Source organism: Sciurus vulgaris (genome assembly GCF_902686455.1).
Source record: "Sciurus vulgaris genome assembly, chromosome: 3".
Taxonomy (NCBI): Eukaryota; Metazoa; Chordata; class Mammalia; order Rodentia; family Sciuridae; genus Sciurus; species Sciurus vulgaris.
In genome coordinates, this window is record NC_136463.1 from 111,942,426 (window position 1) to 111,959,997 (window position 17,572).

The 17,572-nt window shown below is 35.6% G+C and overlaps 1 protein-coding gene across 16 annotated transcripts in view; it reads right to left on the bottom strand.

Annotated features, from left to right (window-relative positions):
* Nucleotides 1–17,572, bottom strand: part of LOC306656522 (uncharacterized protein) — a 222,069-nt gene that overhangs the window by 150,992 nt on the left and 53,505 nt on the right. For 8 of the 16 annotated variants that reach the window (XR_013762533.1, XR_013762536.1, XR_013762537.1 and 5 more), the window contains 2 exons: nt 5,773–5,977; nt 631–738 (listed from right to left, as the gene is read on the bottom strand). The exons of 7 other annotated variants lie outside the window; for them this stretch is intronic. The gene's annotated coding sequence lies outside the window, so the exon portion shown is untranslated. The remainder of the gene's footprint in view (nt 1–630; nt 739–5,772; nt 5,978–17,572) is intronic. One more of the 16 variants, XR_013762535.1, reaches the window with a different exon arrangement.

Consider the following 17,572-nt stretch of genomic DNA (forward strand, 5'->3'; position numbering starts at 1 on the left):
CCAAGATAGACCACTTACATAGTCATGAAATATATTCTTAACAACTTTAAAAGAGTAGGAATCATACAATATCTGTTCTCAGACTGCAGTGGAATTAAACAAACAAAAAAAAAATATGAGAAAGACAGCTAGAAAATCCCAATATACTTAGAAATGAAGCAGCACACTTGCAAATGACATGACATGTGGATCAAAGAGAAAATCCCAAGTGAAATTCTAAAATATTCTGAGCTAAGTGAAAATGAAAATACAGTTCATCAAAATTTGTGAGAATCTGTGATTAGAGGGAAATTTAAAACAAATACATATATTAGTAAAGGAGAAAGATCCAAAACCAGTCAACTAAACTATTTCAGGAAATGAGAAAGTGAAGCCAGTTAATTTTAAATTAAGCAGAAAAAAAGAAATAAAAATTAGAACAGAAGTGGATGAGACTGCAACAAAAAAATTGAGAAAATCAACAGAATCAAAAGCCATTGCTCAAAAATATTAATAAAATTGATAATTTCTAGGCAGGCTAACTAAGGAAGAAAAAAGAAAAAAAAGATTATTGAGATGACTAGTATTGTAAATAAGAGGCATTACAGTTGATCCTATGGACACTGTAATGATGATAGTAAGTGATCATACCAATTTTCTACAATCTCTTTCAGAAGATAGAAGAGCAGCACAGAATGCTATGAGACCAATACCGTCCACCCTCCACATCAGAAGATTCCACATTGTGGTTGCAGCCAACTGTGGATTAAAAAAAAAAAAAAAAAAAAAAAAAAAATATATATATATATATATATATATATATATATAAAAGAAAATGGTGTCATTACTGAACATGTATAAACTTTCCTCCCCTTGTCATTAACCCTAAATAATGCAGTAACTACTTCTACAGTATTTCCACTGTAAAAAACATTGTAAGCAATCTAGAGATGATTTAACACATATGGATATGTGTTAAAGGATATGTTTTGGTCATATGTGAACATCACACTATTTTATCTAAGGTACTTGAGCTTGGATCAATTTCCCACAGATTCCAAGGGACAAATGCATGACCTGACACTACACCCAAAGACATGAAAAGAAAAAAAAAAAAAAAAATAGAGTGAATTCTCATTAACATAGATGCAAAAATTCTCAACAAAGTTTTGGAAAATCAAATCCAATAATGTGCAAAAAGAATTATGTACCACAACTAAGTGAAATATATCCCAAATATGCAAGACAGGTTGGACATTTTAAAAATTAATCAGTATAATGTCACATCAATAAGCCAAAGAACAAAAATAACATGACCATATTGATAACAGAAGAAAAGTGTATAACAAAATACCCATTTATAATCAAAATCTCTCAGCAAAATAGGAATAAATGGGAGCTTTTTTAGCTTGAGAAAACTATAAAATAATCTATAGCTAACACCATATTTAATAGTAAGAAATTCAAAGCTTTTCTGCTAAAATCAAGAAAGTGGCTAAGATGTCACCTGTCATCTCTGCTTTTCAATATTGTACTAGAAGTTCTTGCTAATAAAAGGAGGACAAAGAAATAAAAGATATCCAGGAGGAAGAAATAAAACTATCTTTTATCAGCAGTGCTGAAAATTCAAAAGGATTGACAAAATACTCTGAAACTAAGGAGCAATTGCAACAAGGATATAGGATACAAGGTTAATATGTAAAAGTCAATTACTTTCCTACACATCAGCAACCAAAAAGTAGAATTAGAAACTAGTACATATTTCCGTTTAAAATAACACTAAAAATTTGAAATACTCAGGTATAAATTTAATAACATATGTCCAAAATCTATATGAGGAAAACTGTAAGACTCTGATGAAAGAAGTAAAAATAGAACTAAAAAAATATAGAGATAATTCATGTTCCTGAAAAGAAATTCCAAATATTACTGTATGTCAGTTCTTCCCAAGTTGACCTATAGACTTGAACACAATCACAACTTCACTATTGGGTATATATTCACAAAGAAATTAAATCTGTGTGCCAAAGAGACATCTGAACTCCCTTGTTTATTGTAGCACTATTTCACAATAGCCAAGAAATGGAAGCAACCTAAATGTCCATCAACAGAAGAATGTATCTTTTAAAATGTAGTACAAACCAAGCATGGTGGCACATGACTGTAATCCCAGAGGCTCAGGAGGTTGAGGCAGGAGAATCAAGAGTTCAAAGCCAGCCTCAGCAAAAGCGAGGAACTAAGTAACTCAGTGAGACCCTGTCTCTAAAATGAAATACAAAATAGGGCTGCAGAAGTGGCTCAGTGACTGAGTTCAGTGTCCAGTACCTAAATAAATAATTAAATTAAAATGTAGTACAAATAACAATTGAATACTATTCCACCATTACAAGGGTGAAATTCCACCATTTGTGACAATATGGAATGAACTGGCGATCATTGTGTTAAGTGAAATAAATAAGATACAGAAAGACAAGTACCTCATGATTTCACTCAATTATGACATCTAAAACTTGGTCTCAGAGAAATTAAGAGTAGTATGGTGGTTACCAGAGGTTGGGGAGAATAGGGGAAGGGAAGAATGGGGAAATTTGATTAATTGGTACTAAGTTACACAGTTAGATGGGAGAAAAGTTCTAGTGTTCTGTTGCATAATTGGGTCACTGACAGCATTAAATGCTGATGAGGATGTGAAGTAAAAGGAACCTTCATTTACTGGTATGGGAATGCAAAATGGTACAAACTTTTGGGAAGACTGTTGGAAAATTTCTTACAAAAATAAATATATAATCCAGCTCTCTCCTTAGTATTTAAACAAATCAATTTTAGAAATTATTTCTTTATCAAAACCTGAACATGGGTATTTATAGAAACTTGATTCATAACTGCCAAAACCTGGAAACATCCAATATGTCCTTCAGTAGGTGAATGGATAAATAGACTATAAGATGTCTAGACAATATAATATTTAGTGCTAAAAAGAAATGAGCTAACAAGCTATGAGAAGTCATAAAATTCTTCAGTTTCATCCATTTACCAGCAAATGCCATAATTTCAGTCTTCTTCGTGGTTGAGTAATATTCCATTGTGTATATATATGCCACATTTTCTTTATTCATCTGTTGAAGGGCACCTAGGTTGGTTCCACAGCTTTGCTATTGTGAATGGAGCTGCTATTAATATTCATGTGGCGGTGTCACTATCGTATGCTGATGTTAAGTCCTTTGGGTATATACCAAGGAGTGGGATACCTGGGTCAAATGCTGGTTCCATTCCAAGTTTTCTGAGGAATCTCCACACTGCTTTCCAAAGTAGGATTAGGACAAACAGTACAATGAATTGGATATAACTTTCCTATGTTCATATATGAATGCAAGACCTGTGAAACTCCAGTCAGGGTCAACCACAAGAATGGGATCCTAATTAGAATAAGTTATATTCCATGTATGTATAATATGTCAAAATACACTCTATTGTCATGTATATCTAAAAAGAATAAATTTAAAAATTTAAAAAAGAAGACATGAAAGAAAATTAAATGCATATCAATAAACAAAAGAAGCTGATCTTTAAAAGCTACATACTATATGATTCAATTGTTTCACTTTCTGAAAAGGGAAAGAATATAGGGAGAGTAAATAGATGGGTGGTTTCCATAAGGTAGAAAGAATGGAAGAATGAGTAGGTAGAGCACAGAGGATTTTTAAGATAGGAGAACTATTCTATATTATACTATGAAGGTGAATACATGCCTTTATACTGGTCAAAACTCACAGAATATTCTATACCAAGCGTAAACTCTGTCACCTGTGAACATTGGGTGACAATGTTTCAGTGTATATGCAATTCTTACAAAAATACCACTGTGGTGCCCAGATGGCGATAGTGGGGGAGACAGTTCCAGTCTGGGCCCAGGGTACACAGAAGCTCCCTGCGCTTTCCATTCTATTGTGTTGTGAACCTAAAACTGCTCTAAAAATACTTTAATTATAAAAGAAAAAGGAAAACTTCCTTATATCAACTATGATTACCTTGAGATAGACTTCATGCAACCAAGTGAAGATAACCATGTGTTCTTTCTGCATTATTTACCAGTTGTCAGAATAATGACAGGCTCACTTATCTTCTCTAAATAGTAACATAAAAGATAGGAGTAAGAATACATAACAGTTAAAGCCCAGGTCCTTTCTTTGCAACTAGGCACCGAGGAATTTTTAATTCATAAACAACTTTTATTATTTTAATTTTAGAAAAAAATCTTGTGTAATGCAAAGCAGTTGATTGAAGTCTGCAGTGGGAAGGGAAGATTATCATAACTCCTATCTTCAAGATGCTGGTGGCCCTAGCAGGTCAGGTAACCTACAGATTATATCTCAACCTCTTTTAAATTCACTTTCTCCATCTATAAGATGGGCTTCTGATACCTTTTTCATTAATTGTAAACATATTGTATCTAAAGCATTTCCTAGTTGACAAAAATTACATTATCAAAGAAGATTATCATTTATGACACAAAATCTACTGCACTTTTCCTTCCTCTGGAAATACAGGTTTTAGAAAATCCAAAAATGACAGTATCTATCAAATATTTATAGATAGTTAAGAACATATAACTTTTCCTGGTAACTTCAAGTTAACTAGGTGTTTTGTTTTTTGTTTTTGTACTAGGGATTGAACTCAGAGGTATTTTACCATGGAGTCACATCTTCAGTCCTTTTCATTTTTTATTTCAAGGAAGGATCTCACTAAGTTGGTTAGGGCCTTGCTAAATTGGTGATGCTGGTCTTGAACTTGGGATCCTTCTGTCTCAACCCCCTGAGCCAATGGGATTACAGGCATGAGCCACTGTGCCCAGCCATGTTAATTAAATCTTAATGGTTAGGAAATATTCTATTATTATAGGCCAAATCTCACACACTGATTCTTTAAAAAACAAAAACAAAAACAAAAAACAAGTTAAGAATTGGCATTTTTTGGCATTTGGTGCTGAATGCTTCTGGGGGCCGCTATATTATGCATTATAGGATGTGGAACAACATCTTTGCCCTCTACACCCTAGAAGTCAGAAGCAAATAGACAGCTATGCAGTTGTGAAAACCAGCCAAGTTCTCCAGATGTCGTCAGATATCCCTGGAGGGTGAATGGGTTGCAAAATTACTCCCAGTTAAAAAATAACAGTGACGTCAGAAATAAAAGATGAAATCACCTGAAATTTCTTTTTCTGACATTTGTCCTCAACACTTCCAACTCTTATGACAGGCTTTTTATACTAGAACTGTCATTATGGTCGTTCTCTGAAGCTTGTAGTTTTCAATAATTTGAAAGAGCAAGTGATAAAATTGTAATTTAAAGGTTTTTTTTGTTTGTTTGTTTGTTTGTCTTTATATTCACATTTGGCTTCTCCTTGTTCTGCTATTGACGAGTTAGGGGTAATGATACCACATAGAATAAATATTTTCTTAGGGTGTAACTCAGTGGTAGAGCACTTGCCTAGCATACACAAAGCATGGGTTCAATATCCAGCACCACACACAACACGTATAAAATGTACTAGAATAAATATGTTCTAATCTGATGATTTTACTAAACTTAGAAGATAATCATTTAAAATAAGATTATGGTGCAAATCTCTTTTAAATAATTATTTTAAATAATAAATTATATGATTTTTAAATGAAGAGTTTAAAGATCACAATATCAACCTGTTCTTCCATCCATTCTGCAAAACGTACAGCCTTAAAACAGGAACGTTTAGGAGTCCTAAGAATAAACGCTCCTTCTTTTGTTCTGGCTCACCTCCAAGACCCCGTGAAGGTCATTGTCTATTGTCACTTCATGTGCCAAAGTGACAAGCCTGGTCTGAATAAAACTTGTTTTGATTAAACTTGCAGCAAGCTGTTCACCAGAATTTCTAACAAATAAGTCCTTCTGTTCATTTGTTGGAGTCGTGATCAACAAAGAGCCAAAATAAAAATGTCGTCAGTCCATTAGGATCTTTAATCTGTAAAAAATAGGAATGTTGGGTCACCAATTTGGCAAAGTGTTCACTGATGGCTTAACATGAGCATATAACCAAAAAAAAAAAAAAAAAAAAAAGAAAGAAAGGAAAAGAAAATCTTCTCTAAAAGCCAATCTCTAACATTGTGTCAAACTTCTTTTTTTTTGGTACCAGGGATTGAACCCATGGGGGCTTAACAGCTGAGTCACATCCCCAATTCTTTTTATTTTTATTTTGAGAAAGGGTTTCACTAAGTTGCTTAGGTTCTTACCAAATTTCTCAGTCTGGTTTTAAACTTGGAATCCTCCTTCTAATCCCAAAGTGCTGGGATTATAGGCAAGTGCAGTCATGCCCCTCTCCCTCAATATAACTATAAATAAAAAGGAAGGAAAGGTTTAGTTCTAAATCCAAGTATACATTTTCTGAAGACTGAAGTGATAAGAGGAGGAAGAGCCAGCGTATTTTCCTCCTTCTCTCTCTTGCTTATGGAGAGTGCCCACCAGTAGCTCAATCTCCTTGGCTCCAGCCCCAGGAGAAAGGGTCACCATTCTTGGTCACAAATTCTCTACAGGTCTGTCTAGCCCAAGGGGCAGCAGCAGCTGCTTCAGTTTGCTAACTTCTTTTGCTTTAATTTCTTAACTTTTATGCCACTTGCATAAGTGCATAGATTAAATCTATGTGATGAAATATTTTGTGTGATTTTGTTTATCTCACTGCACCTGCAACTGATAAAAATAACTACTGTACCTTCTGACTATAAATTCAACAAAAGCTGAAGCACCTGGAATGTCCCACCTGCTTTTTGGGCACATAATAACTGTTTCTGTGGGATGAATGAAAAGAGCTTTATAACTTACCCCCAAAATGAAGGTAACCTCCTCACCAAAAATAACTAATTTATATTTAAATCTTCTATTTCAGCTAGTAGTTTTTTTAAAGCACTGCCTTCCCCTTCCTTACTATTTTTCTACCCTTTACTGTAAAATAAAACATAGATATGAAAACTCAAAGCAATGAAATATTTTAAGAGAATTTCCCTTGTAACTGCCACCAGGGACAAGTCATAGAACTTCTTCAAGCCGCCCCAGAAGCTCTCTTAACCAGATGCATCTTAACCAGAGTTTCCTCCTGCTCCACAGGTAGTGAGTACCATACTTCTTATAATAATCACTTAGTTGTATTTTTTATGATTGTAATTATGAAAATGTATCAAAAGATACTATAGTCTTGACCATTTTTAAAAAGTCTTTTCAGCCTATTTTGATCTACAAATTACCCCTCATTCCTTTCTTTTCCCTATAACCTATCTGTTGAATAACATGACTCAACCTTAGAGTTTACAGAGTTTGGATTTTGTTGATACTATACCTATGATGTAGTTTAAGACACTCTTTTTGCCCTCTGAATTTTATTCAATTGACCCCAGATTCAAAGGCTTGATTAAACTCAATTCACTAACTTGACAGGCCTGTCCATGGTAATATGTTCTGTCATCAGAAGGTACACCATGGAGCCCACCGACCCCCACACCGAGGTTGGACACCATCGCTGAACCTGCCTGCCTGACCCCCTACTGCTGAGGGACACTGCACCTGCCTCTGTGCTGACTCAGCGCACCCTCACTGGGGCTCCCCAGCTTCTTTGGAGGCTGGTGCAGGCATTTCGAATTATCCCTGAGGGCGTGACCATCATCATCAGAAGGGAGGCTGCCTTCCTGAGACACCTACAGGAGACTAGAGGCCCTTTGACAGGACTCAGGATTCAAGAAGAGGAGGTATTGAGAGACTCGGGACCAACTCAGAGCCACCGGGTGAGTCTCTCCCACTGAGCGAGGCTCCCTGGACAACTGGGAGCATTGTAGAGGAGGACCGCCCAGCAAGAGGCTTTGGCACAGAGTGAGGGTCCCTGGCCTGGGTGGTAGGTCCAGTCCCGAGGGAATGTAGCAGAGGAGGAATGCCCAGCAAGAGTCTCAATCGCAGGGCGAGTCTTGCTGGCCCAGGAGTAGGTCCAGACCCCTGGGAACATCGCAGAGGAGGGCTGCCCAGCCCAGGTGGTTGTTTTGGACCAAAGGGAACTTCTCGGAGGAGAGCTGCCCAGCAAGATTTCCCTACCAGGTGAGTCTTCCCTGCTGGGCGAGGCTTTGCCACCAGGGTGGTAGAACCAGAGACACAGGCCCAGACAAGCCATGCCCCAGCCCACAGTCTAGTCCCCCTTTTGACAGATCATCGGTCAACAAGTGGAGGCCCTCTGCCCACCGGCAGGAAATATACCCCATCTGAAGGCCACCACCCCTAGAGGGGCAGCTTCCTAGTGGAGCACCACATTATCAAGTTCCTCCAAGACTTCAGGCTACTGAAGGCTAGGAGGCAAGTTATTGGAAATCTACTGGGACACTATAAGTCAATAGAGGAAACGTGCAATATCTCAGAGTTTCACTACTAGAGGGGTAGATACCTGACCAATATGAGAAAACAAGGGAAGAAAATGTCCCAAACAAACCTGAAGATGCTACATCAATAAAATCCAATGACAGCATGGCAGAAGAAATGTCAGAAAGGGAGTTCAGAATGTACATAATTAAAATGATCAGAGAAGCAAACGAGATAAAAGAGTGAATGCAGGCTTTGAATGATCATACCAATCAACAGTTAAAAGAGCAAATGTGGGAAGCAAAAGATCATTTCAATAAAGAGTTACAGAAACTGAAAAAAAAAAAACAGAAATCCTTGAAATGAAGGAAACAATAAACCAAATTAAAAACTCCATAGAAAGCATAACCAATAGAATAGAACACCTGGAAGACAGAACCTCAGACATTGAAGACAGAATATTTAATCTTGAAAACAAAGTTGACCAAACAGAGAAGATGGTAGGAAATCATGAACAGAATCTCCACACCAAGGCACATTATAATGAAAATATGTAACACAAAAAATAAAGACATAATTTTAAAGTCTGTGAGAGAAAAGAATCAAATTACATTCAAGGGGAAACCAATACGGATATCAGCAGATTTTTTAACCCAGACCCTAAAAGCTAGAAGGGCCAACTAAGAATCTTATACCCAGCAAAACTTACCTTCGGATTTGATGATGAAATAAAATCCTTCCAAGATAAACAAAAGCTAAAAGAATTTACAAAAAGAAAGCTAGCACCACAGAACATTCTCAGCATAATATTCCACGAGGAAGAGATGAAACACAACAATGTAAATCAGGAAACAGAGGAAGTACCCTAAAGGAATAGCCAAATAAAGGAGAAACCAAGTCATGTCTAAAAACGAAACTGAGCCAAATGCCTGGGAATACAAATCATATCTCAATAATAACCCTGAATGTAAATAGCCTGAATTCATCAATCAAAAGACATAGACTGCAAGATTGGATTAAAAAAAAAAGATCCAACAATATGCTGCCTGCAAAAGACTCATCTCATAGAAAGAGATACCCACAGACTAAAGGTGAAAGGATGGGAAAAAACATACCATGCACATGGACTCAGCAAAAAAGCCAGGATATCCATCCTCATATCAGATAATGTGGACATCAAGCCAAAGTTAGTCAGAAAGGATAAAGAAGACATTTCATACTACTTAAGGGAAGCATAAATCAGCAAGACATAACAATCATAAATATCTATGCCCCAAACAGTGGCTCATCCATGTACATCAAACGAATCCTTCTCAATTCCAGAAATCAAATAGACCACAACACAATAATACTAGGCGATTTTAACACACCTCTCTCACCACTGGACAGATCTTCCAAACAAAAATTGAACAAAGAAACCATAGATCTCAACAACACAATCAATAATTTAGACTTAGTGGACATATGTAGAATATACCATCCAACAAAGAGCAAATACACTTTCTTCTCAGGAGCACATGGATCCTTCTCTAAAATAGACCACATTCTATGCCACAAAGCTACTGTTAGCAAATACAAGAAGATAGAGATATTGTCTTGTATTCTATCACATCATAATGGACTGAAATTAGAAGTAAATGACAGAATAAAAAACAGAAATTACTCCAACACCTGGAGATTCAAAATGTGCTATTGTATGATGAATGGATAACAGAAGACATCAGGAGGGAAATAAAAAATTCTTAGAGGTAAACGAGAACAAAGATACATGATATCAAAATCTCTGGGACACTATGAAAGCAGTACTTAGAGGAAAATTTATTTCATGGAGCCCGTTCAATAAAAGAAGAAAAAAATCAACAAATCAATGACCTAACACTACAGCTCAAAGCCCTAGAAAAAGAAGAACAGACCAACACCAAAAGTAGTAGAAGACAGGAAATACTTAAAATCAGAGCTGAAATCAACAAAATTGAATCAAAAGAAACAATTGAAAAAATTGACAAAATAAATAGTTGGTTCTTTGAAAAAATAAACAAAATTGATAAACCCTTAGCCACTAACAAAGAGGAGAGAGAAAACTCAAATTACTAAAATTCAGAATGAACAAGGAAATATCACAACAGACATGAGTGAAATACAAAACATAATTAGAAGCTATTTTGAAAATCTATACTCCAACAAAACAGAAAATCTCAAAGACATCAACAGGTTTCTAGAGACATGAATTACCTAAACTGAACGAGGAGGACAGACACAATTTAAGTAGATCAATTTCAAGTAATGAAATAGAAGAAGTCACCAAAAGCCTACCAACAAAGAAAAGTCTGGGACCAGATGGATTCTTAGTTGAGTTCTACAAAACCTTTAAAGAAGAGCTCATTCCAATAATTCTCAAAGTATTTCATGAAATAGAAGAGGAGGGAACCCTCCCAAACTCTTTCTATGAAGCCAATATTACCCTGATACCTAAACCAGACAGAGACACATTGAGGAAAGAAAATTTCAGACTGAGATCCTTAATGAACATTGATGCAAAAATTCTCAACAAAATTTTAGCAAATCGCATACAAAAATATATTAAACGTACAAGCACAGGCCCTGGGTTCGATCCCAGCACCACAAAAAACAAAAACAAAAACAAACAAACAAACAACCCCCCCCAAAAAAAATATATATATATATATATAAAAGATAGTGCACCACAATCAAGTGGGTTTTATCTCAGGGATGCAAGGTTGGTTCAACATCTGGAAATCAATAAATGTAATTCACCATATCAACAGACTTAAAATCAAGAATCACATGATTATTTAAATAGATGCAGAGATAGCATTCGATAAAATACAGCATCCCTTCATGCTCAAAACACTAGAGAAAATCTGGGTAGTGGGAACATTCCTTAACACTGTAAAGGCCATTTATGCTAAGCCCATTGTCAACATCATTCTAAATGGTGAACAACTGAAAGTATTCCCACTAAAAACTGGAACAAGGCAGGGATGCCCTCTTTCACCACTTCTATTCAACATTGTCCTTGAAACTCTAGCCAGAGCTATTAGGCAGACCAAAGAAATTAAAGGGATATGAATAGGAAAAGAAGAACTCAAACTATCCCTATTTGCTGATGACATGATTATATATTTAGAAGAACCAGGAAATTCCACCAGAAAACTTTTAGAACTCATAAGTGAATTCAGTAAAGCAGCAGGATGTAAGATCAATGCTCATACATGTAATGCATTTTTATACCTAAGTGATGAATCTTCAGAAAGAGAAATTAGGAAAATTACCCCATTCACAATAGCCTCTAAGAAAATAAAATACTTGGGAATCAATCTCACAAAAGAGGTGAAAGACCTCTACAATGAGAACGACAGAACACTAAAGAAAGAAATTAAAGAAAACCTTAGGAGATGGAAAGATCTCCCATGTTCTTGGATAGGCAGAATTAATATTGTCAAAATGGCCATACTAGCAAAAGTGCTATACAGATTCAATGCATTTCCAATTAAAATCCCAATGGCATACCTTACAGAAATAGAGCAAGCAATTATGAAATTCATTTGGAAGAATAAGAAACCCAGAATAGCTAAAGCAATCCTCAGCAGGAAGAGTGAAGCAGGGGCTATAGCAATACCAGAACTACAACTATACTACAAAGCAATAGTAATAAAAATGGCATGGTATTGGTACCAAAATAGACAGGTAGATCAATGGCACAGAATAGAGGACACGGACACAAATCCAAATAAATACCATTTTCTAATACTAGACAAAGGTGCCAAAAATATGCAATGGAGAAAAGATAGCCTCTTCAACAAATGGTGCTGGGAGAATTGGAAATCCATATGCAACAGAATGAAATTAAACCCCCTATCTCTCACCCTGCATAAAACTCAACTCAAAATGGATCAAAGACCTCGGAATCAGACCAGAGACCCTGCATCTTATAGAAGAAAAAGTAGGTCCAAACCTTCAACTTGTTGGCTTAGGATCAGACTTCCTTAACAGGACTCCCATAGCACAAGAAATAAAAGCAAGAATCAACAACTGGGATAGATTCAAACTAAAAAGCTTTCTCTCAGCAAAGGAAACTATCAGCAATGTGAAGAGAGAGCCTGCAGAGTGGGAGAAAATCTTTGCCACTCATACTTCAGATAGAGCACTCATTTCCAGAATCTATAAAGAACTCAAAAAACTCTACACCAAGAATACAAATAACCCAATCAACAAATGGGCTAAGGAAATGAACAGACACTTCACAGAAGAAGATTTACAAGCAATCAACAGACATATGAAAAAATGTTCATAAGAGAAATGCAAATCAAAACTACCCTAAGATTCCATCTCACCCCAATTAGAATGGCAATTATTCAGAATACAAGCAACAATAGGTGTTGGCGAGGATGTGGGGAAAAAGGTACACTCATACATTGCTGGTGGGGTTGCAAATTAGTACAGCCACTCTGGAAAGCAGTGTGGAGATTCTTTAGAAAACTTGAAATGTAACCACCATTTGACCCAGCTATCCCACTCCTTGGCCTATACCCAGAGATACAGGCATGGCAATGTTCATAGCTGCTCAATTTCATAATAGCCAATTTGTAGAACCAACCTAGATGCACTTCAATTGATGAACGGATAAAAAAACTGTGGTATATATATATATATATGTACAATGGAATATTACTCAGCCATAAAGAATGATAAAATTATGGCATTTGCAGGCAAATGGATGAAATTGGAGAATATCATTCTAAGTGAGATAAGCCAATCTCAAAAAACCAAAGGATGAAGGATCTCGCTGATAAGGGAATGATGATACATAATGCATAATGGGGGTGGGTGGGAGTGAGGCAAGAATGGAGGAAGGAGGGACTGTATAGAGGGAAAAGAGGGTTGGGAAGCGTAGGAGGGAGGAAAAAATAACATAATGAATCAAAAACCATTACCCTATGTAAATGTATGATTACACAAATGGTATGGCTGTACTTCATGTACAAACAGAGAAAACAAGATGTATCCCATTTGTTTACAATAAAAATAAAATTTAAAAAAAGCAGTAATGCTTAGAAACCAGTAGTTCAACAAAGAAAAAAATGTGTGAATTAGCAACAGCATTTATTACAACCCTTTCATGTGTAAAATCTCAGGATTACTCTTTAATGTGTTTTAATGTGACAAAATATTGACCATATAATTTCTTTTAAAGTTCAAGAAACTTAAGTTTTATCATCATGTGCTCCATGTAACCAGGAAACCGACTACTTTTAAAAGTAGTCTTTGCTTTATCTTATTCAGTATATGTTTGGGTAGATTACAGATATAAATCTGGATCACACTGAATGTTTCCTGATTTTTTTGATATAATTCAGGGTACGTAATTTAAAAAAAAAAAAAAAGAAGGTACGCCATGCCTGGCGTGCACTCACTTGATGATGTTAGCAGCTGTTGATGCTTAGAGCCATTGATTCCCTCAAGTGGCAACATCTATTTCTTTTTATCACTATCTTGCAATTGATAGCTTTAACCACTTTATAAGGATATATCCCTTTCCTCTTTCTTTACTTAGTGATACAGTTCCTATAGTACAGGTAGAACAAAGGTTTGATTTTTTTTTTTCCTTGAATGCCTTTAAAAACTTAAAATAACGTATTGGCTTAGAAGGTAATTTTTAAAAATATAATATCAGTATGACCTCCTAAATTTAAATAATTTATAGATTCCATTCTACTGTAACTCTTGTTCTTGCTAAAATTTAAATTGTTCCATCTTGGCCAGTTCAGAACTTCTTTGGGTTATCTCCTGAGTCATTTCAAAAGTTTCTTTGCCGCTTGTATGTCAGGATGCTCCAGGTTTATCTTGCTCTCTCTCTCTCCGTTACTATCCAATTTCCCAAAAATACTGTTCTCTTATATGGGAAAGGTATCTCAAGGCCACAATTTGGATTAGGTAGGGTTATTGCTGTTAAATTGGTCATTGTCTTTTAGGATTGTTATGGTTTGGATCCTAGCTGTCCCTCAAGTTCATGTGGTAATGCAGACATATTCAGAGATGAAAAGATGGATTATGAGAATTGTAATCTAATCAGTGAATTTATCCATTTGATGGATTAATAATTCTAATAGATTACTGGGTAGTAACTGTTGGCAGGTGGGGCATAGTTGGAGGAATTAGGTCACTGGGAGCCTATCCTTGAAGATTATATTTAGTCCCTGGCATCTCTCTCTCCCTCTCTCTGCTCCAAGCTGCCATGAGCTGACAGCTTTCCTCTACCATGCCTTTCCACCATCTCACCTTGGGCACAGAACAATAGAGTCAGCCATTCATGATCTGAACTTCAGAAACCATGAGTCCAAAATGAACTTTTTCTCCTCTAATTTGTTCTTGTTGGGTATTGTGCTCATAGCAATGAAAAGCTGAGTAACACAAGGACTTTCAGCACAGCTAAGAAATAGAAAGATGATAGAATTTTCCAATAAAATTAATAGCTCATAATATATATTTTCAATTCAAATATTAAAATTAGGAATTAAGGAATTTTTAATTAGACCCACTGATATTACTTTTAAATATTCTTTTCTCAAGAACAATAGGAAGGATAGAATGTCCTATCACTACTCATTTGTTTTATCCAATTACATACATAGCAATGTATACATTGTTTCTAAATAACAATACTAATACTATCATCCTCAAATTTAATAACTAAACACCATTACAAGAATTTTTGCAGATGCTCTATGCCTACTTTTTCTCCCTGTTGTCATAGTTATATCAAATTTTTATGGCTTAGATATGAGGTTTCTCCCAAATACTCAAGTGTGAGAAAATACAAGAATTTTCAGAGGCAAAATGATTAGATCATGAGAGGTACAACCTAATCAATGCATTGATCAGTTGATAGCGATTAACTGATGGTACTATAGGTAGGTAGGGTGTGGCTGGAGGAGTTAGGTCACTGGGGACATGTCTTTGGGGTTTACATTTTGTCCCTGGTGAGCAGAACGCTCTCTCCTCTGCATCCTGGTCCCCTGCCCTGAGCTTCTTTCCTCTGCCACACCCATCTGCCATGATGTTCTGCCTCATCTTGGGCCCAGAGTAATAGAGTCCACTGACCATGAACAGAACCTCTGAAACAGAGAACCAAAATAAATGTTTCCTCCTCTATGTTGTTCTTTTTTCTTTTCAGGGGTGGTGGGGATTGAACCTAGGGGTACTTAACCACTGAGTCACATCCCCAGTTCTTTTTATATTTTATTTTGAGACAGGGTCTCGCTGAGTTGCTCAGAACTTTGCTAAGTTGCTGAGGCTGGCTTTGAACTCCCCATCCTCCTGCTGCAGCTTTCCAAGCCACTTTGATTACAGGTGTGCTCCAGCTCTCTATGTTGTTCTTGTCAGGTCTTTTGGTAACAGCAATGAAAAGCTGAGTAAAACACAAATCTATGCTGTCAGGTCCCAGAACCAATATTTCCTCTACCTGCTTCATTTACTGTGAATTATACAAAGAACTACATAGTTAATTTTTTTTAAATTTATTTTTATTGTAAACAAATGGGATACATATTGTTTCTTTGTACATGGAGTAAAGGCATACCATTTGTGCAATCATACATTTACATAGGATAATGGTGTTTGATTCATAACATATTTAATTTTTACCACCAGTTCTTATTTTGCCGTATCTCTAGCCATCTTGATTGTCTAAAGCTTAACCTAAGTGGATTTCATAGGAAGGATTGATTATATAGTAGTTGATAAATGCTCACATATTGATAAGAATTTGTGCCTTTTATAATTGACTGTATAGTTGCTGATATATAAAACCTTGGCCCACATTTGTAGTATTTTAAATATACAATTGTATTTTCTTCTGGATAAAGCATTGCTGTCAAATCTGATAGTCTGACAATAATCTGATTTTCCTTCCCTTATAAATTATATGTTTTAAAGGGGCCAAATACCAGAAAAATTGATAATTTTTGAAGTATAGTAATTTTCAAGAAAGTATTTGTCATTCAAGATTGATATTCTCAGCAATATTGTATACTTTCCAGGGATTAATTATTGCATCTTTTAGATTTCTGTCTCAAATCTGTAAGACTCAGTTGTCTCTGTCTCTCCTGCACATTCAAAGGTATGATGATGGACTTAAGGCTATTTGCTGGTCTGTGCCCTTCCACATGTATTTTGAGAAGTACTTCATCAACTAGTTTTGGTGGCAAATATTATTCATGAGTTCATAGTTTTGATATTTAGTTACTCTGTTGTTTTATATGCAGATACAGAAAGACTGTGCTGCCTACTGCTGCCTTCATCTAACCTAGATTCCCTGCAATTCCATTTTTATATATAACAACATTTTAAAATTTAAAACAGATTTATTTCAATGTAAGATAAATCAACAAGATTCATCCTTTCAAATTGTATAGTTTGATGAGCAATGTATAAAATCATGCAATGAACACCACAAGGAATATATAACATTTCTTTCTAAAAGTTCCCTAGAGCCCTTTGCAATTAATCACCTCTTACTACCATCATTTTCTGGCAACCATTTAACCTATAGTACCCTTTTTGAAATGTTATATGCTTGGAATCATATAGAGTGTGTTATTTGTGTTTTACTTCTTTCACTTAACATAATGCTGTTTATTCATTCATTCATTCATTTTTTCATTCATTCATTTATTCATTCATTCATGGCAGTGCCTACCCCTCTACCACTGGGTCACATCCCCAATTCTGTTTATTTATATTTATCTAGAATGTTGCACATACTAGCATCTGTTCCTTTTGGGTGCTGATAGTATGCCCTTGAATGGATGTAACTTCCCATCTGATAATCTAGTCACCAATTGATATACATTGCTTTATTTCCAGGTTTTGGGCTGTTATGAATAAAATGGTTGTGTTCACATACAAATTTTTGCAGAGATACATGCTTCCATTTTCTTGAGTTTAATTTCATTTTGTAGGCACAAGATTTCTGGGTTATAAAACAAATGTGTATTTAACTTCACAAGAAGTTAAAATTGTTTCCAAAATTGTTTCCAAAAAATTGTTTCCAAAATAGACTTGCCATTTGCAATAGCACGCCCATTAATTCATATCATGCTGGTACTTGTTATAATTTTAGTTTAGATCAGTTAATAGATGCATAACTGTATGTTATTATGGTTTTGCATTTCCTAATCAATAATAATATCCAGTCCCTTTCATGTGC